We start from the raw sequence: 22,661 nt of genomic DNA on the forward strand, positions 1-22,661 counted from the left end.
TCACCTCACACAACTATTTTTCTTTTTTTATTGAGAACATTTAAGATCTACTCTCCTACAACAATATTGTTAACTATTAACTATAGTCACCAATAACTACTGATATTTTTGAAAAGTGTAAAAGTACATGCCCACAGAGGTCATTTACATCTGGATGGTCCTTAGGCTTTCCTGAATGACAGGGAAAAGTAAAGGAAGCCTACAGAAGGGGAGATATGCACTACAGGCAGAAGAAAAGAAGAACGTGATTTGGGAAAACTTCCTCAGTCTAAATATCAAGGAGGCTAGAAATCACAACAGTAACTATATTTCTGTTGCAGCTGGACCTTAATCTAATGTTCCAGTTAGTAATCTAGTTTAGAGACAACCTAGGTATGGTTACTGCAAATTATGCCATATCCAGAAATGTACTGGTCCTAAAAGGTTGCAAGGACCACTGAGGAAATAGGCCTTAAATAAGGTTGGAAAAGAACCTCCCAAACCAGCTTCCAGGATTCATAGAAAAACGAATTTTCTTGTAGTAGAACCACTGTTATAACATATATGCTAATTAGTACATGGATTAAATCACATCCTTGAACTGAAAAATAACAATTAAACTGAATAAAAAACCAGCATAATGCAGTTAGCCTATAAGGTTTTACCAATACCAATGTTTTAAAGATATTCAACTAAATTTACCTAAGAAAAATAAATTTATAAAGATACTTTGAAAAACTGGAAAATATATAAGCTCAAAGCTTAAAAAATTTTCTAAATAATTTTATTTAAAAATAAAATTATTTTTAATATTTAAAAATATTTATTTTCTAAATAATCTAATGATATGGTTCATTATCCACACCCCTGTTCCTCTCCCATAAATAAGGCTATAATTTAACAGGCAAGTATTTAATGTTATCTAATTGCATGGCTGATGTTCACGGCAGTCCTCTCAGTCTAATTCAGTTCTTACATGTTTCTGATCTGAGAGTAGAACCTAATTTCCACTATTTGAATATTTTCAGCAAGTAAAATGTAAACGAAAAATCCAGGAGGTACAGAAGAGATATGTTTGTATAGAAATGTGATATTTTAAATGTCAATAATTATTAATTTATTAAGTGCTTACATGTGCCAACCACTGTGTTTAGTACCTACCTAGATTATTACATTTAATTTTCACAGCTCTGATAGTCAGTATTACCTTCATTTTGTGGATGAGGATGCTGAGACTGAACTGGTTACGTAGGCTACCCAAGGTAACACAAACTTAGTTCCGCTTTACTCCAAAGCTTGTGCATTTAACCACTATATATTACTTGTTTTTGTGAGTAGACATAACAATAACATCAGCTAATATAACAGGATGTCAAATGCAACTTTTCCTGTCCTCTCTGAGTTTCTGCAGGGGGCTCAAAGGCCAAAATCAAAACAAAAGGAGTCAAACATTTCCCTACTCTAAAGAGAAGGACAAAGCTTATAAAGTGGGGTGGCCAAAACCTGGTTCACTACCCTTGTCAAGATGATGTGAGAAGAATTTCAATTCTTTAATTGTAAGGATTACAAGGACAACAGAGAGGATTTCCTTAAAGAAACTAGGTGGTCTATGTTTCTCTGCCTCCGAAGGGAAAAGGGGGAGATACTTCCTGGCCACCTCAAGATAACCACTCAGAGTGCTTTAACATGTATCCTGAATTAGGACGGAGAAGGGACTAGTACTAGCTCCTGACTGAGGGGAAAAAAGAGCTGGCTCAGAGCTAAATTTTAAAGACTGCTTAGGTACCACAGTCAAATAAATGTTTCAGTAGAAGAGGAAGTTTTACAAAATGAAACAATGTGGAAAATTACATATAAAAATAACTTTAATAACATGAAACTTTAGAATCTCACTACATTAATGCAATGTTAATAACTATCTGCATAATTAAATGAGGTTTATCTTCTTCTATTGAGGTATAATTGACATGTAACATTGCATTAGTTTCAGATGCACAACACAATGACTTGCTATTTTCTATCAGTGTGAAAAGATCACCACAATAAGTCTAGTTAACATTCATCAACATACATAGTTACAAAATTAAAAAATTTTTTTCTTGTGATGAGGACTTTTCAGATCTACTCTCTTAGCAACTTTCAAATATGCAATACAGTATTATTAACTATAGTTGCCATGCTGTACATTACCTCCCCATCACTTATTTGTTTTATACCTAGAAGTTTGTATGTACCTTTTGACCCCTTCACCCATTTTGCCCACCATCCCCACCATCCCCCTCTCGTAACCACCAATCTGTTCTCTGTATCTATGAACTTGGGTCTTGCTTATTTGTTTGTTAGTTTCCACATATAAGTGAGATCATGTACTATTTGTCTTTCTCTGTCTGACTTATTTCACTTAGCACAATGCCTCAAGGTCTATCCATGTTGCAAATGGCAGAATTTCATTCTTTTTTATGACTAATATTCCATTGTATATATATACCACATCTTCTTCATCCATTCATCTATCAATGAATACTTTGGTTGTTTCCATATATTGGCTATTGCAAACAATGCTGCAATGAACATGGGGGTGCAGATATCTTTTCGAATTAGTGTTTTCATTTTCTTCAGGTAATACCCAGAAGTGGAATTGCTACATCCTATGGTGGTTTTATTTTTAATTTTTTGAGGAACCTCCATACTATTTTCCATAGTGGCTGCACCAATTTACATTATTACCAACATTGCAGAAGGGTTCCCTTTTTTCCACATCTTCGCCAACACCTGTTATTTCTTATCTTTTTGATAACAGCCATGCTAACAGATACGAGGTGATATCTTATTGTGGTTTTGATCTGCATTTCCCTTGATGATTAGCGATATTAAGCATCTTTTCATGGGCTTGTTGGCCATCTGTATATCTTCTAAATGAAGTTTTATCTTAATCTTTTTGATCTATTTATCCTTTAAAAAAACCGCTCTAATATAAGAAATAACTGTCCCAAATTAGAACTTTTCAGCTTTGTAAATACTTCAAATAAACTTAAAATAACCTAGTTTTTATATCACAAGCTCAAGCTTGGCTAAGTTCTTAGCAAGACATTGGAAAATAAAAGCAGCAAAATTCTTACTTCCTTGAGTGTACAAAGGTTGAAACAAATTTCCAAAAACTAAAAAGAAACTAAAAAGAAGCAATTTTTCAAAAAGGGATTTTAAAAGTCATACAGTCATACTGCTACTTTTTAGAAATTTTGAAAATACAGAAAACAGGGGGAAAATATCTATAAGCCTACCACATCCAGCATAATCACCGGTATATTTTGGTATATTTCCTTCCTGTTTATTTCGTAAGATATATTTTTAATTTATTTATTTTATGTATTTATTTTTGGCTGCATTGGGTCTTCTTTGCTGTGCGCGGGCTTTCTCTAGTTGTGGCGAGTGGGGGCTACTCTTTGTTGCGGTGCACGGGCTTCTCACTGCAGTGGCTTTTGCGAAGCACGGGCTCTAGGCACGCGGGCTTCACTAGTTGTGGCACATGGGCTCAGTAGTTGTGGCTCGCGGGCTCTAGAGCGCAGGCTCAGTAGTTGTGGCGCACGGGCTTAGTTGCTCCGCGGCACGTGGGATCTTCCCGGACCAGGGCTTGAACCCATGTCCCCTGCATTGGCAGGCGGATTCTTAACCCCTGCGCCACCAGGGAAGTCTCCCATAAGATATTTTTATATAGTTGCAATTATAGTGTATATGTAATTGTACCCTGCTTTTCTTTTTAATGCTGTATAAGATGTACTTTTCAAGGTTTAAAACTGAGACATAACAGGCTCTCCTAAAAATATACATTCATATCCATTGTACAATGTAACTTCCCATTTTATACTAAAGCTTTTAAAAAAGCCAGAAGACAGATTTCTCAAGTTTTCAAATCACATCCCAAAATTATACATCCACTGGGTATCTTATCTCACTTTACAATATAAAAGCAACAAAAAGTAAAACTGCAAATGCAGTTTTACTTTTTGTTGCTTTTATATTGTAAAGTGAGATAAGATATTAAACATATTAAAGATATTAAACATATCTCCTATCCCTCAAATTACCATTTAAAACACATAAAAGTATTAGTTCTGCAATATACTAACCCTCAGGCCCAACAATATCATACAGACACAAAGTTATTACTAAGATAAAAAATTACTACCAGCTCTTCCCCTCTCTTCCTGAACAATTCAGCTGAAAGCCATTGGGTGGAACAGAGTGAGGGAGACATCCATTCCTGATGCTAAGGAGCCACAACAGCAGGGCAGGTTATCAAAGCACCAGAGCAGGAGTAAGGAAAGCATCTGTGTAGGAGGGCTGCGAGTGTGGACCGTCAGGACCCACACAGGGTAAAGAGGGCAACTCCACAGAGGGGCAGCCTCTGTGAGATGTTAGTGTTGGAGAAGGATGAGGGCGTAGCCAGCCTGATGGGTGGCCTGGTGTGGGTTGTCAGAGGCAGAGCAGGGTGAGAAGAGGATCCTTGTGGGAAGGGGCAGACAGGCATAGAGTATTGACAAGTGGACCTTGGGCTGAATTTCAGCCCCTCACCTGGATGTCTATGTGTAATACATAAACTGCTCAATTACATAGGACATCCTGATTGAATACTATGCCTGTATTAAAAGAATAAGGTAGAGACTTGTGTGCAGATATGGAAAGATGTCCAAAATAAAAGTGGGGAAAATATTTCTCAATTATGGTTCCTTTTCTATAGACTTTTAAAAAAGGATACACATATATTTACACACACACACCCACACACATATCTTGCAATAATGTGAGTTTGGATATTACACAGCTGACTTCTACCCTCTGTAGTCCCCTTTTCTGAAATGGGGGTGGGCGGGATAGATCTCTTGTCTTCCTCAAAGCAGAGAAAGAAGGTGGTTAGGAAGTGATCATCTTATGATCATTTGGACATTCTCAGTTCAGTATATGGTCAGTTGTGTCAATAAAAGTTTCATTATCTTCACGTTGGTACTTTTTATACAATCAGACCATATTTTTTGTTATTACAAGACTGAATCTTATAAGCCCTGCTTACTGAATTATGGTGGATATGGAAGAAATTGTCTACAGTGTGACCAGTGAGAAGGACTTGGGAGTAGGGGAGCAAGTTTTTTACTCTTCATTTTATAACTTCTTACAATGCTTGACCTTATGTATTTGTTGTTGTTTTTTTTAATGTTAAAACACAATCTATCTGAACAGTCAAATAACGGGTCTTTTAAATTGCAATCTTCATGGGAGAAAGTATTTGCAAATGAAGCAACTGACAAAGGATTAATCTCCAAAATATACAGGCAGCCCATGCAGCTCAACATCAAAAAAACAAACAACCCAATCCAAAAATGGGCAGAAGATCTAAATAGACATTTCTCCAAAGAAGATATACAGATTGCCAACAAACACATGAAAGGATGCTCAACATCACTAATCATTAGAGAAATGCAAATCAAAACTACAATCAGGTACCACCTCACACCGGTCAGAATGGCCATCATCAAAAAATCTAGAAACAATAAATGCTGGAGAGGGTGTAGAGAAAAGGGAACCCTCTTGCACTGCTGGTGGGAATATAAACTGATACAGCCACTATTGAGAACATTATGGAGGTTCCTTAAAAAACTAAAAATAGAACTACCATACAACACAGCAATCCCACTACTGGGCATATACCCTGAGAAAACCATAATTCAAAAAGAGTCATGTACCACAATGCTCACTGCAGCTCTATTTACAATAGCCAGGACATGAAAGCAACCTAAATGTCCATCAACAGATGAATGGCTAAAGAAGATGTGGCACATATATACAATGGAATATTACTCAGCCATAAAAAGAAACGAAATTGAGTTATTTGTAGTGAGGTGGATGGACCTAGAGACTGTCATACAGAGTGAAGTAAGTCAGAAAGAGAAAAACAAATACCGTATGCTAACACATATATATGGAAACTAAAAAAAAAAAAAAAAAAAAGGTTCTGAAGAACGTAGGGGCAAGACAGGAATAAAGATGCAGACGCAGAGAATGGACTTGAGGACAAGGGGAAGGGGAAGCTGGGACAAAGTGAGAGAGTGGCATGGACATATATACTCTATCAAATGTGAAATAGCTAGTGGGAAGCAGCCACATAGCACAGGGAGATCAGCTAGGTGCTTTGTGTCCACCTAGAGGGGTGGGATAGGGAGGGTGGTAGGGAGACGCAAGAGGGAGGAGACATGGGGATATATGTTTATGTATAGCTGATTCACTTTGTTATACAGCAGAAACTAACACACCATTGTAAAGCAATTATAAAGATGTTAAAGATGTTAACATCTCTGATAAAGATGTTAAAAAAATAAATTGCATTCTTCATATCTTTCTATATTAAATAAGGCCCTAATAAATGCTTTTTAAAAAACATATATGATGATGCAGAAACATCACTTCCAATAATTTATCCTAAGGAAATAAGTGAACAAATTCACAAAGATACACACACACACACACACACACACACACACACACACATACACACAAGAGTAGATTTAGAATACTGTAAAATTTAAAATAACTTAAATTTCCAATAGGGGACTTAAATGTATTATGGTAAATCCATACAATGGAACATTATGAAGTCATACATGTTCATAGTAAATGAAGAATGTTATAAAGCACTGTATAGTATAAGTTAATTTTAAAATCTATATGAGGGAATTCCTTGGCGATCCAGTGGTTAGACTCCATGCTTTCACTGCCTCAGGTGCAGGTTCAATCCCTGGTTGGGGAACTAAGATTCCATAAGCCACACAGCAAAGCCAAAAAAAAAAAAAAAACACTATATATGAATAAAAAAGTGAATATGTATATAACACCAAAATGTTAACAGTGATTATCTTATCTCTGGGTATTAGAACTATGGCTGTTTTCTTTTGGCTTACCTAATTTTAAAAAATAAACATAAATTGCTTTTATAGCACTTGTTTCATAAAATATAATATACTTTTTAAAGGATTCATGCAATACTTTCTAAGCACCCACTTCATATAACATATTGTGGGAATTAAAACAGAAAGAACAGTAGTTAAGTTCTTTAAAATAAAATTTATTTCTTACCATACCATATCACAAATCCTTTACAGTATTACTAAATAAACATACTTCATTTTCAAATTGACTTTTATAGATCACTATGCTCTGTCAGGGATAAGCTTTATAAACTCCGAAAACATTACTAATCTAAAACAGGTCAGTTCTAGGACATTCTGGGTCAGTCTTCTTCTATCATAGATGGTCATTTAAGTCATGAAAGTAGTTAAAAGAAAGGAGAGGGCCTCCCTGGTGGCGCAGTGGTTAAGAGTCCGCCTGCCGATGCAGGGGACGCGGGTTCGTGCCCCGGTCCGGGAAGATCCCACATGCCTCAGAGCAGCTGGGCCCATGAGCCATGGCCGCTGAGGCTGCGCGTCCGGAGCCTGTGCTCCGCAGCGGGAGAGGCCCCCACAGTGAGAGGCCCGCGTACCGCAAAAAAAAAAAAAAAAAAAAGAAAGGAGAAAATACCAGGAGTATGTGGAATCATGGGAGCCAATGGAAGAGAACCTTTCAAACAGAAAAGAATGGTCAACAGTGCACTGTCAAAAGTCAAATAAAGACTTGAGTGTCTATTGGTCATTAGGACCTGGGCAAGAGCAGATTCAGTGGAAGGAAGGAAGAGCATAGTGAATTGAGAAGTGGATGAGAAAGAACAAATGGAAACAGCAACTGCAGACAACACTTTCAAGGAGTTTATCCAGGTAGGCAAGTGGACATCAGAGTAGTAGCTGGACAGGAACATGTGGCCCAGGAAAGCTTTTTTTTTTTTTTTTTTTTAAGATAGAAAAGAACTAAGCTTGTTTTAAACACTGGTGGAAAAGAGTCAGTAGAGGAGACAGAAGAAACAATGGTAGACAGCAAATGCCACGTGGGCGAAAAGGCATTGCCTTCAAATGGAACTGGAGGGATTAGCATTTGACAGAAAGAGGGACAGCTCTTCCACTGGAACAGAAGGTAATGAGGAAAGAAAGACACAGATGCAGGTACCTTTGTAGGCTTGGGGTCTGTATGTTGATTAACTTGCCCTCTAATGGCTTCTATTTTCTCTTTGAAATAATATATGCAATTATTTGCTGAGAGTAAAGTGAGAGATAGTAAAGCCAAAGGTTTAAGGGGAGTAAAGGTTTAAAAGAGACATCATGGAGAAAAAAGCAAGAATACATAGTTACATACATATACATACATAAGCAGAAAGTTTTTAAAAGGCAAAGAATTAGGGATTAAACTTTTGAGAACATTAATCATGATTAGGAACTATAGATGGCAAGAAAAGGGAGAATCAGAGTGGAAAAAAGACTATTGAGAGGTAACAGAACCAGGATAATGTGGATCACAAATAATCATGGAAGGAAAATGTCCTAAGAAGAAAAGAAAGAGGTAAGGAGAATAAGGACCGAGAAAGGGTCCTTGTATTTGGTAACAGGGCATTAAATAAATAGTGTCAAAAGACAGTGAGGACAGGGACTTCCCTGGTGGTCCAATGGTTAGGCAGGACTCCTCGCTTCCATTGCAGGGGGTATGGGTTCAATCCCTGGTCGGGGAACTAAGATCCCACGTGCCGCAAGGTGCGGCCAAAAAAATAATAATAATAATTAAAAAAAAAAAAAAGGACAGTGAGGGCAGATAACAGCTAAAGCTTAGGGAGAAAATTAGTGAGAAAATGGATCAAGTATGAATACATTTATTTTAAAGTCAATAATAAGAAGAAGATCAAAAAGGGGAATCAATTTTAAATACAATGCTTTAAGGTTGGGAAAAAACCCTATATATATTTTAAAACTGCAGCAAAAAAATAATGAAGGATATAATAAATACGTGGAAGAGGGAGGGGAAAGTTAGGTCCCATGGAAGGAAGAGGTGTTAGGAGTCTGAGAAGTATGACAGTTCTTATGGAACTGGAAAAAAGATGAGAAGATTTGTGTATGCTTAAGACCCAGACCAAATCAGTTAAGCTTGCTCATACCATGTAACCTTAATCTTTGAAAATTACAATAGCCTTATTAAGATTTAGAGAAAAAGCCCATCTACTTGAGGACAAAATTTTTAAGAGCTGCTCAACAATGAGCTGGGTAATTAATAGATTAATGGAAGTACACTCAATTGAAGTTGGAAACATGATTCATAGAGGGTCTGGCCTACCTACGTGATTCTTCATCTGTCTCCTAAAGCTGGGCACAAGAGTGAACAAAGTAAACTGGAGCCAAAGATAGGAAAACTAGTAATTATCTCCAGCAGGGGGAATGCCTTGCTTCTTGTGCACAACAGAGATCAGTGGAGCAAAGGAACCTAGTGATATGAGGAGAGCAAATCTGAAGTCTAGGGCACTGGGTAAAGGAAAGGCACGTTTGTGGGGAGAAACTGGGTTCGAGGGAAGCAATAAACACAAGGAAAGTAGGCACACATAAGGTTAATAGGGAAGAAGACAGAGTGAGCAATCATAATTGTTTGCAGGACGAATGGAGACTCAAAGAGGGATCATTTAAGAGCAGTAGCAGCAGTAGCACAGGTTGGTATGGTTTTTTAGACTACACACACACACACACACACACACACACAATCCCTAGGAGTCTTAAGCCTGCTTAGTGGGAGAAAAGATTCACCTATCGAATCAAATCCTCTTTCTCTTGCACTGTAGGCCAATGCTTCCTAAACCCTTCTGACCAAAACCCACGGTAAGAAATACATTTGATTCACAGTACACACACACACACACACAACTGAAACAGAAGTTTCACAAAACAGTAATTAACCTTACTACATATGATAAAGTAAAACATAAAGTTAACATCAAATATTTGGTCATTATTTAAATACATTTAAAATTCTAAAATTAATACATAATATAAATATTAAAATTAGAAAAGAGTCAGTGTAATGCAATGAGTGACCTTTCCTGTTCATAAATTAATTCCAGTCTGGAACACACAAGGACAATGTTATGTACTTATTAGGTTCACTATAGAGTCTTGCACTCTTTTGCTTTATATTGGGTCAGGGTTGAAAACCCTAGATGAGACAATAAGTTGCTGTGAATGGTAAAAATAGTACCATACGCATTCTACTTAGTAATGGAAATTCTTTGGTCTTAATACAAAATGATGGTTAGCAATATCATTCATAATCACTTCAGAGTAAATTAAGAACTAAGCTGTAAGAAGTCATTTTCTTCTTGGAATCCATATTGAACGCAGTTATTGATGCAGGGCAAATGGATCTTTTAGCTAAATGTTTTTCTTTAATGTTTTAAACTTCCCCTCAGGAAAATAATAATTGAAAGTTTGGAGACAGAGAAATGAGATTTTACAATATCTCTACATTTTATTTTGTTCAAATTTTCTTTAATGATAATGCTCTCTTCCAGATGTAGCAACATGTTTGAAAGAGTAAAAGAGTCCAAGTATTACTTGCCATAACAATGTTTTGGAACCCTTAGACATACAGCTTCAAATTTAGCTCACTAGGTTGCCAAAAATATCAGTTAAATATGCAAATTTTGCTATTCAAAAATACTGGAAAACACCTGCCAAACGAGAATGTTTTTCAACTGGAAAAATTCCAGATTCGCACAATCTGCTTAGCTCCTTACCTCTTAACAATTATCAAACTCTGCGGTGACATAGTAAATGGGTATGATTAGCTCTGAACAAAACATTTTTAAAACTTGGCTACTCAGCAAGTCTCCTTTATAATAATTAATAACTTTCAATATTTTTCAATACACCCAAGAGATTCAGAGGGTTTTCAGCAATTACCAAAGCTTTTTGTATACGTAAAACAGTGATTCCAAAGAGCACTCTAAGCCCTTAGAACAAATGGGACAGAAAGAGAGCCCAGCAATGACCTGCTGGGCAGTGTGCTCATTCATGCCCAGCCTACTGCTTCTGCTGGAGGGAAAGCTTCAAGGAGACCAGTAGTCCGGCTGCCCTGGACTTTCAGAAGAAAGCAGGAGGATGCCTGCACTGTAAGTTGTGCTGTTTTGACTACTGTCTATATGTCCATCTCTGTCTCTGTCTGTCTCTCTGTCTCTGTCTGTGTCCGTCTCTCTGTCTCTGTCACTCTCCCTCCCTCCCTACCTCTGCTTGAGTGTTGGAAGGGTGCTTTGAGGAAATACTCAATAAAACATAAGTGTGGACCTTTGGGGGGAAAAAAGCACTATTATCAGTAGCTTCAAACAATGTTTAAAATAACTCCTCTATGTTTTCTAATCATATTTGCTATTCCACTACTTACAATTACTTCAAAAATTTTTCCCAGTTTAACTTACGAGGATCAACAATTCCTTTTCTATAAATATGACCATACAGTTGGAGCTAAATTTAAACAACACAAGAAAATCTTCCTTATTAATTACCTTGCTACCATATGTGACAAACTTAAGTCAGTGATCCCAACAATTTGGACTGTGAAGTCTGCATCAAACGGTAGCCACCTTATAAGCACTGTTGAAATGTCCCATAATGATACAGAATAGAGGTATGTCAACACGAAGAGGTGCAATTTTCAATTTTCCACTTACTAATCACCAAACATCATAAACATAACACCCATGCATTCTAGACAAATACTTTTTTCAAGAAATATGTAGCCATTTTTCTCTTATGCCACTGATATGCAACAAAATAAAACAATAATTCATCTTTCTCAGGAATGGTCCTTAAATAAAAGGGAAACTGGGATAATTTTATATTCTTTTCTTTCTTTGAAAAAATATATATATATTTAAATTTTATTTATTTTTGGCTGCTTTGGGTCTTCGTTGCTGCGTGCGGGCTTCCTCTAGTTGCAGCGAGCGGGGGCTACTCTTCGTTGCAGTGCACGGGCTTCTCATTGCAGTGGCTTCTCTTGTTGCAGAGCCTGGGCTCTAGGCGCACGGGCTTCAGTAGTTGCGGCTCGTGGGCTCTTGAGCACAGGCTCAGTAGTTGTGGCGCACGGGCTTAGTTGCTCCGCGGCATGTGGGATCTTCCCAGACCAGAGACTGAACCCGTGTCCCCTGCATTGGCAGGCGGATTCTTAATCACTGCAGCACCAGGGAAGTCCTCTTTGAAAATATTTTAAAAGGCTTATCGAAAAGTCCAGTATTCTGTTTCCAAGAATCTTTTCAATTTTAAAGATTTTAACTTCCATTTGCAACATTAATACAAATATATGTCACTTTAGTCAGGTTTTGCACATTTGATAAACCCATTTTTAAAATAATCTTCATTAAAGTCTTACACTTTTTCTCAAGTCACCATTTCCTCAACATTTTTGTACTTCTAGATGCAGCTATTGAACATGGCTCTGTATTTTTTTTACTACATGCTCTCTTCTCCTAATAATTAAACAGTACATTTAAAGGGTATATTGATCTAGTTTCTTTTTAAATAACAATTATCACTGAACTCTTAAAAACATCACACTTGAAGAATGCATTTAAAGTTAAAAAATAAAACCTAGTTAGATAGCATCTCACCATTTTTACCAACCATTCTGCTCAACTTTGAATTATGTTAATATAAATTAACTGTGCAATAACCATTGCATTACAGTCATCACCAAACTGACCATCACTCTAATTCACATAATGCTGCTCTTCTGTTCCATGTTACCCCTTACAGTTTAAGTAGGAACCAGGGAAAAGGTGATTTTGCAGTAAATACTGTTGTAAAGCAGGCTGTGTCATTTCCTCCCAGCAGGCCCTAACATCATCAGCCTTAACAGACTCTTATTTAATCAGAGTATCAAAGAATACAGATAAATATTTAAATACAAAATTATGCTTCATATTGCTAAGTAACCAACTCGAAAACATCCTAGACAGCCAGAGTTTTTTGTTTTTTTAACTCGAATGGAAAAAAGGAGAGAAAGAAAAAAAGCACATATCTTTTAAGTAGCACCAAGAACAAATCTCACACACACCTCCATCTGTCCTATATATTAACAACCACACAGAAAAAAATCCACAAATATGCCACTTCTATGAATTTAAACTTCGAAGAAAAACTAATAATTGTCCTCCATGCCCCCTGTTGTAAACATTTATCTCTGTTATGAAAACCATGAAAGTCAGAAATCTAACTTAAAGAAATAGAGCATTAAATATTACTTATAACTAATATAAATGGATTAATACTGCCTGAACTGAATGTTAAAATTATGTTTTCAGGCTGCTAACCAGGCTAAGATCTATAAGCAAAAAAGTATCATAAATTTCCTCCTCAAACATATAAGGTGCAAGAGAAACATCTGGGATGGCTCGATGTGAAAAAGTTAAGTCCTTTAAATTTCTTCCTCTTATCTCACCATTATTTAATCCTTCAATCTTATAACCTGCTATAATGCCCCTGAAGTGAAGAAAAACTTCATGTTTCCTTTTCCTTAGGATAAAAATTATTCACACAATTCAAAGAGGAAAAAGATAAAAGATTCCACCCTGCCCAGCCCTCCGGGAACCAGTGCAGGACACTCCTTCCAGTTTTGGTCTTTTATTCCACCTAGCTTTCAATGTTCCCACTTTCGCTGAGGCAAAAAGATTGCTGTTTAACTGGTTCAGTAAGCAATACTGAATGTTGAAAAATATTTTCAAACATATATTTTTTTTTTTTGCGGTATGCGGGCCTCTCACTGTTGTGGCCTCTCCCGCTGCAGAGCACAGGCTCCGGACGCACAGGCTCAGCGGCCATGGCTCACGGGCCCAGCCGCTCCGCGGCATGTGGGATCCTCCCGGACCAGGGCACGAACCCATGTCCCCTGCATCGGCAGGTGGACTCTCAACCACTGCGCCACCAGGGAAGCCCATTTCAAACATATTTTTGATTCTGACACTGTACAATTTAATCTATTTCTCTGTATCTCGGGTTCCAAACTAATGAAGGGAATGTATTCTAATTACTCTATATGAGAAATAGAGTATGAATGAAAATTTTTCAGATGTTTTAAGAAATGTACTAGAATTTGGAAGCAGGAGGTATAACTTTGAAGAACCATTTTATAAAAACTAAACAAATCCAAGTACTTCAAAGAACACCCCTTAGAACAGGGTCAGCAGACTATGGTCTACCTGTGGGTCAAATGTGACCCAACATCTGTTTTTGGCCTCTGAGAATTTTACATTTTTAAATGGTTGAAAAAATAATCAAATAACTACATTTTGTGACATGTGAAAATGCTATGAAATCCAAAGTTCAATGTCCATAAATAAACTTTAACTGGACCTCAATCCATACTCATTCATTTAAGTATTGTCTATGGCTCTTTTTTGGCAGAATTGGGTAGTTATGACAGGCTGTATGGCTCACAAAGTCTAAAATATTTACTATCTAGCCCTTCAGAGAAAAAGTTTTCCACTCCCTGCCTTAGAAGATCATACACTTATTTTAATGATACTACAAACTAGGAAAATATTTTTGAAACTGCTTGTTTGAAAATGCCTTCAAAGCTGTAACACTTTCTTTTGAATCTCCTCAGTGGTGACAAGCCTTCACCCTTTGAAGATGAAAATGAATTTTGGAAATGGCTAAGCCATTTGGAGCCAAGACTGAATAAGTTGGTTATCAAGATGAATCAACCATTTATTGATAATCTAAATATATGGGAGGCTTTTTTTTTAAAGCACTATCTCTGACTTCTAAGAGCTAACAACCAAGTGAGGGAAGAGTCATATGCTTTCTTACCTTTGATTCAAGGTAAACAGGCTCTACAAACAGTCCCCAACTTATGATGGCTCCAGTTAAAATTTTCTGACTTTATGATGGTACCAAAGTAATACGCATTCAGTAGAAACTGTATTTTGAATTTTCATCTTTTCCTGGGCTAGTGATATGCAGTATGATACTCACCATGTTGGGCAGCAGCAGAGAGCCGCAGCTCCCAGTAAGCCACACGATCATGAGGGTGAAAATGCGATACACTTACAACCATTCTGTACATACAACCATTCTGTTTTCCATATACAGTACAGTATTCAATAAATTATATGAGATAATACACTGTATTATAAAATAGGCTTTGTGTTAGATGATTTTGCCTAACTGTGGGCTAATATAAGTGTTCTGAGCACATTTAAGATAGGCTAGGCTAAGCTACAATGTTTGGTAGGTCAGATGTACTAAATGCATTTTCAACTTATGATATTTTCACATTATGGGTTTTTCAGAATGTAACCCCATGGTAAGTGGAGGAAGATCTGATAAAAGCCCACTGTAAAATAAAGTGTTGACTATCTCATGTAATTTATTGAATACTGTACTGAAAGTGAAAAACAGAATGGTCCTATGGGTACGGAATGGTTATAAGTGTATCGGCTGTTTATCCTTGTATCAATAATCATGTGGCTGACTGAGAGGTTGACTCCTTGTCTCTGCCCAGCATTAGGAGAGAGCATCACACCGCATACTGCTATCCCAGGAAAAGATCAAAATTCAAAATTCGAAGTACAGTTTCTACTGAGTACGTACCAATTTTGCACCATTGTAAAGTCGAAAAATCAGAAGCGGAACCATCTTAAGTTGGGGCCCATCTATTATAAGCATGGAACTAGAAAGTACAGAGGAGGAAAAAGAATTCTATAATAAAGCCAGAAGATCTACTTTCTTGATTGGCTGTGAATTTGCTATAAAGTATTTTTTTTTTCACAAAGAGGTACTCCAGTAATAGTTTGGGCAATACACTTTGGGAATAAATGAGTGACTCCCAGTGAAATTTTAAAAGAACAGGATTCATTTGGATGTAAAAGCTGTTTAATCTTCAATTAAAACCCATTTAATTTCTTTATAATCACAATTAATAAGAAAATTAGTATAAATGAATCCCTTCTATTCATACAAAGCAAATAATTTATCCTTGGCCCTCTTCTCTTCTAATTCCTTGTCTTCCCCCCAAACAATTTCATCTGCTCTTACAGCTTCAATTTCCACTTACTGGCTAACTCCGAAATCTGAATCCCCAATCTCAGCCTCTCTTCTGGGCTCTGGATCCTCTCTTGACACCTCTGTCTGAATGCTCCATAGACACTTCTAACTCACCATGTTCAAAACTGAAACAATTATCTTCCCCTCACATTAAAAATTAAATCAAGTTCCTCTATCCAGTTTCCCAAGCTGAGAAACTAAGTTTTTACTTTTCTGTTCACCTTCAAAGCCAATCACTTTTTAAGCCTTGTAATACCATCTGTCCTCTCCTCTTCATCTCTATTACTATTTTCCTACTCCAGGCCCTTATCCACTCTTATCTGGGCTATTTCAATAGCAACAGCCTCCTAACTTATCTCTCTACCTTTTGCCTCTCCATCCAATCCAGCTGCTATACCATACCACCACCATGTTATCTTTCCTAATTACTTAAAGTCCTTCCCTGGCTCTCCACTGTCTTTAGAATCAAGTCCAAAGTCCTCAGCAAGATAAACAGGCTCTTCACCAAATGGCACCACAGACTTCTTTTTTCTCTTTCTCTGAGTCATAACTTTTTACTTGCATAAATCTGTATGTTGTTTTATAGTATATCCTGTACTTCAAAGTATTAAAACTACCTTTAACACCATATTCTAAAGTGAAAGATTATGCCAAACTGGGCAAATCTTCATTATTTCAAATGATAGGCACTGAAATCCCACACTTACCTTATTTCTAGAAATTTCAGCGATCCTAAAGTGATTGGCAACCAAGCTCTGCAATTTTAATTTTTTCAGCTTATTTCCAGGCACCACCTTCTTTAGCCCAACCCCTCATCTCTATACACTCTGACTTTTAGTGACAATATGGACTACAACACATTCCTCAAACATACCATATACGTTCACATAATATTCCTCGTTTTCATCCATATCTTCTGTTCCCTTCCCCAACTCAGCAAACTCCTATTCATCCTTTAAAGCCAAATTCAAATATGGTATCTTCTCACTAATCCTCCTCCCTACCATATACAGAATTATCTTCCCTCATCAACGGTCCCATTAACTCTATAACTATATCTCTGTTGTAACTCTTATCACACTGAAATTGTAGGGACTTATTTACATGTCTACTTATAAGCATCTTGAAGGCAGGGAAACATTTTCTTTTCTTGAATCTAACTTTAACTTATGGTCTGAGAACAAACATTTTAAACTTATTAAAAAATAATCACCTCTTATAGTATTAAGATAATGCCATAATTGTAGTAACTGAGTGACTGAGGGCTTAGAAATGAAAAGAATCCCACATCATTCACCAGGAAAAAAAAATTCTCCTGTATATAAAGTATAATTGTAGCTTGGATATGCCTTCATCTACTCCTTGCAATACCAGTTTCTTTCTCTCTCTCTTTCTTTCCTTCTTTTTGAAGAAGTTCTTTACAGAACTTTCTTTTAAATGCTTGTTGGATTTCATTTGTATCTCACTCACAGAATTTTACACTCAATATAATGAAGAGGTTAAGATCAGGATTTCTGGAGCCCAACTGTCTGGTTTGAGTCCTACCTAGCTCTGGCACCTAGGCTGTTTGATATGGGAAAGTTATTCAACCTTTTTGTTTCTCAATGAGGAGATCATAATAATAACACCCCTCAAGATGCTGTTGTAAGGATTAAATAAGATAATGCATGTAAAGAATTTAGAGCACTGTCTGGCCCAAAGAAGGTCCCAGTAAATGCTGGTTGATGTTATTGTTAACATCAGTTTTAAAAACAGCTTATGTTAGCCCACTTGGTAAAGTGTAATCTCCTAGATGGAAGGAATTATATCCTGCCCATACATGAATATAAGTGCTAAAACTGTGCCTTGGAATGTATTAGGTGCTCAATAAATAACGTGAATATAAGGCTTCAGTCCTCCAAGATCAACAAATTATAAATCATAGCAAAATTTATATATGGAGTACACGTTTGAAACTGGTGTTTCAAAGCATCCATCTTGCACTGAACTGTTGAAACATGTAAAACTGTTAAAGCAACACAAAAATTACATTCACTAGAAACTTTCTCTCTACTCCTCCATTTAATTTGATCTTGGTATCCAGTGGTCTAAAATTCTTGTCTATAATGTAAGACTTACTACAGAGCATTCAAAACATAATTTTCAGCTTTAGAAAAGTGCTTATTGTCGCATCAGAAAAACTAATATTCTTCCTTTATATTTGCATTATTTTAAAAGTCTATTGCCACACTCAACACAAAAAAACTAATGAAAAGCCAAGAGACACAATTACTACATTTCCTGGTTTCTGCCTGGGAAACGACTTCAGAACACGCCTATAAGTATCCCTAGTCAAAGTCTGCTGGTTGCAAACTACTACTCTTTTTTCATTTCTGCTCTCCCAACACAACACCTCACACACATACCCACAGAAAATAATGCACATGTCTATAATAAAGGCTGTACTCCCAAAATGCGGCTATATATTAATTTTGTTTTGGAGGACTTAAATCTTACAAAAGCAAATACAAGTCTGATTTGAAACAATACTCCCAGCTTACTTTACCAGGTAACTTAAACGACAACTATTTATCTAAAGCAAAGACATAGACTGATTGCTACCAAACTTCTTGGTAAACGATCAGTAACAGTGTATCGATAATATATGCTATTCTAGAAAAATTCATTAATCAGTTAAAAATGGACCACATTTCCAACAATGGTGATTTGTGGAAAATGAGCTTAAGCAATTTATTTACACAGTAAACGAAGGTGTAGGACTTGATCTAAAACACTGTAGGTGAATCACTAGCTTTAGGGTAAATGTTTACAACGTGCCTACTATGTGCCTGGCACTTAGTAGTTGTTTTACAGAATATGCAATACCTAACACTTATGGAATACTCTCACGCATCTCATTTGACCCTCAGAATACCCCCAGGCACGCATGAGCATCTCGATTTTACAGCTAAGGAAACGTAGGCCCAGAAAAGTCTACTTGACCGAGGCATCACATCTGGTATGTGGGTCCTGGCCGAGGCTCCAGCCCCTGACTCATATTCTGATCATCTTCTGCCATACTAGTTAGAAGCTCTTTGATGTTCCAATGCCAGATTTTTAAATCAAAATCCTACTTGACAACTTTCACTACTGTGCTCGTCAGATTCTGTTAAGAATCAAAGCACAAAAAAGCAAAAATGTAAAGTCCGTCGTCTCAGCCTGTCGACGTTCAAGCGCCGTGGCTAATCCTGGAGAGAGCCCCATGTTTCTTCCTGGATGCGGGGCGCTCCCTGCCTCTACCCCAGGACTGTCGAGCGTCCCCGAGCGTCACCTGGACGGCGGTCCCCGCGCCCCGAGGGGAGCGGCGAGGAGACCCTCAGCCAGGCTCCGCCACAACCTCCGAGGCCGACGAGCGGGCTCCCAACGCGCGGCGTCCGCTGGGCGCCGGGCTGCACGCTCGGGCGTCCCTCCAGGCCGTGGAGGTGCCGAGAGAGCGTGGGCGGCGCCGACACCTCCGCCAGCCCGCTCCCGCGCAGCGGCCGGACGGCGCCCGACGCTCCGTGGCCCCGCTCTGCGACACCCTCCGCCGCGAGGGTCCGAAGCCCCTGCCTCACACCCCGCCCGGGTCTCCCTACCCCTACTTGCTCTCGTCCTCGACGCCGCCTCCGCGGCTGGACTCCGAGGCTCTCGTCCTCCGCGCAGAAGCGCCCAGTCGGCTCGCTCCCACTCTGGGTGGGCTCCGTCCCGCCCCCACAGGCCCGGCCGCAGGCCCCGCCCCGGCAAAGTCCTGTTCTTATTGGTTCCTGTTCCCACCCCTCACGGTCGGGCCCGCCCCCGGCACCGCCCGGGGACCGTCCAGAGGGGAACCGCCCCCTCTGGAGTTCGGCGTAGGGGCCAGAATCTTGCCCAGGACCTTGGGCGCCGAAAGGGTGCGGCCCCAGGAGGCAGGCTACCGGCGCCACTGTCGTCCAGCCGAGGGCCTCTAGCCAAAGCTCCTTCGCCGTTGCCGTGCCTGCCGTCCGACAGGCCCCACGGCGAAGGACCAGAACTTTACACGAAGGTTGACTCCTCACAACCACCCGTCAGAGAAAGCCTAATCAAGGAATCCAAATGGCACCTCACTCAAAGAAACCATAGAATTGTCTCCTGCCACCGGGCTCAGTAGGCCTGGTGTCTCCAGTGAAAGAGCAGCACCATTTCTCGGGCTGAGCTCAAGGAGGAAACAAACATTTCTCCGGCAATTGCAGTACAGCGCCTACTTGAAACATACACAGATGCAAATGACGCTCCGGACACCTGAGGCGTGAAATCCCAGAGCAGGGTTGCCTTTGATACTCCCAGTGCCTGAGGTCGGCTCCCACGCCCTGTTGTGACACACATGCTTAAGCGCTACGCCTGCAACACACTCATACTCAGGTATGTGCATGGCGCAGTGCCTACTGCGAGCAGCAGCCCAGTTTCACTAAGGCTGCGAGTCAAGGATGATTTGAGCCTGTTTCCCAGGCACTTGCTAACCACCCCACCCTGCCTCTGCCCGCCCGACTCCACCCTACCTCACCCCACCCCCACCAGAACCTCTTGGATTTGGTGATCAAACTCCCCATATCTGTTCGCATAGAGGTACCAAAATAGAAGACGGCCAGAAAGAGCAGTATTACACATCACAGATGACTGTCACAAGCCAACGTAGTCAAAGCAGTAAAAGCTGCATATCCCAAACCACTGTGAAACCATGAACCGTGGACAATGAAACAGGAAGTCTCTTCTGTGATGGGGGGGGAGAAAAAGAGGAATGACAAGACATATTTTTTTGACAAGACATATTTTTAATCATGTCTCAATGAGGAAATAAATTTGTAGTAAATTTTGAACACTGATCTTTATGGACTCCTCCTGCTCACCACCAAAAAATTCCTTATGTATTTAGAAAACTTCCCAAACAATTGTTTAAGATAAAATTGGGGGCTAGAATAGTGTGGCTTTGGAATTTCAAATTTATTTCAAAGTTCAAACTTTGAATTCCAGGAGACTATATGACAAAATGAGCAAATCGAATTCCAAGTACCAAATTGGAAACCAAATCTGCATGGATGTAATAAATGAATTAACATGTATGTATTCTACTGCCCTCTCATGGGTAAGATGGAGATATACATAATGGTAGTTCATGCCTTTTAAAATCTGAGAATAGAAAGTTTAATTTGGCAACTTATATTATTTTGATGACAAAGAGGCCAAGGTAAAATAAAATCAGGTTTTCCAAGGGACTTACAAATACTCAGCAAACAGAACTTCAACTTCAGAAACCAGGGAGAGCATTCTAACACCAGGGCTAGTACAAACATGCTGCTGGGATCATGCCTATGCTTATGGCTACCTGTACAGAATGTGGAAGCATGCAGGAATTTGCTTTTAATTTTTTTTTCCATTTGAAACGTCATTACTTTCTGGGATGTTTCACAAAATGCTCTGTTTCACTTTTGTATCCACTGATGCTATAACTTCTTGCTGTGAATAACTTGAGAGTAGAAGTGAAATCTTATTTTTTATATCTTTGCTGTCTAGAATAGTACCTGGTACTTTAGATGTTTGGTCAGTAATTGTTTATTGAATAAGTGGAACGAAGTATCAGCCCAACCACTAGGTGGCAACACAACTGTATATGTATAGAAGTATGGTCTGGCTAATTGGATTGAATTCCACCTGACCTTGAGTAACAGGAATGTTTCTAAAAAGTTACACGTGTATCTTATTTTGGTAAGTGAAATCGTTTAAAACGTACCACTACAGCTGACTATAACTTTATTGTCAATTATATCCTTAAAACTAAGAATCCTTTCATAAGATAAATTCTCCATGAGTATAATAATTCATAATTACAGATTTTCTATCTTGGGGTACACCTGTTTTTGTCTAAGAAAGCCACCCTTCAGATGTATCCTGTCAAAAGGACTTTTCAGAAGTCTAAATGCCTATAGCAAGTTTCATTCTATAAACCAAAAGCCTACATTCTCCCTATATCAAATCATTTGCTTGTTTTTGTTTTTGTTTTTTTAAATATTTATTTATTTATTTGGCTGCGCCGGGTCTTAGTTGCGGCAAACAGGATATTTTAGTTGTGGCATGCAGGATCTAGTTCCTTGACCAGAGATTGCACCTGGGCCCCATGCATTGGGAGTGCAGAGTCTTAACCACTGGACCAAAAGGGAAGTCCCGTCATTTGCTTGTATTTTTGCCCTGCCTTAATAACCGTTTTGCCTGGAAGTCATGGACACTCAAGAGTCAGAAAACCAGGTCCCCATTGCTACCTCTCACTAGGTGCATCCTTGTGCAGCTTATTTTTTTTATCAAAGATCATTTCTTTTTTTAACTAAGGTATAGTTGATGTACACTACTATATGTTACAGGTGTACAGCATAGTGATTCATAATTTTTAAAGGTTATATTCCATTTACAGTTATTATAAAAAATTGGCTATATTCCCTGTGTTGTACAATTGTGCAGGTTATTAACTTCACCAACCTCAGTTTACTCATCTTCCCCAAAATGGAGGTAATAATACCTATAAAGTTGTGCAAAACATTAAATGAAATAATGTCAATGGAACAATATCTAATACAATCTTTGGCTTGTAGTAGGGATTCAATAACTGGTAACTATTGTTATTCACACTCTACAATGAAAATCTCACCCATATCATTATTTGCTTTATTTGTT

At 38.4% G+C, this 22,661-nt stretch overlaps 1 protein-coding gene across 2 annotated transcripts in view; it reads right to left on the reverse strand.

Moving 5' to 3' along the window:
• The window catches only part of DENND2C (DENN domain containing 2C), a 93,312-nt gene extending 73,626 nt beyond the window's left edge, over positions 1–19,686 (reverse strand). The window contains exon 1 of one of the 2 annotated variants that reach the window (XM_079925126.1): positions 19,580–19,686. The gene's annotated coding sequence lies outside the window, so the exon portion shown is untranslated. The remainder of the gene's footprint in view (positions 1–19,579) is intronic. The other variant, XM_079925127.1, reaches the window with a different exon arrangement.
• Between the last annotated feature and the right edge of the window lie 2,975 nt (positions 19,687–22,661).

This window comes from Stenella coeruleoalba (genome assembly GCF_951394435.1).
Source record: "Stenella coeruleoalba genome assembly, chromosome: 1".
In the NCBI taxonomy this organism is placed as follows: domain Eukaryota; kingdom Metazoa; phylum Chordata; class Mammalia; order Artiodactyla; family Delphinidae; genus Stenella; species Stenella coeruleoalba.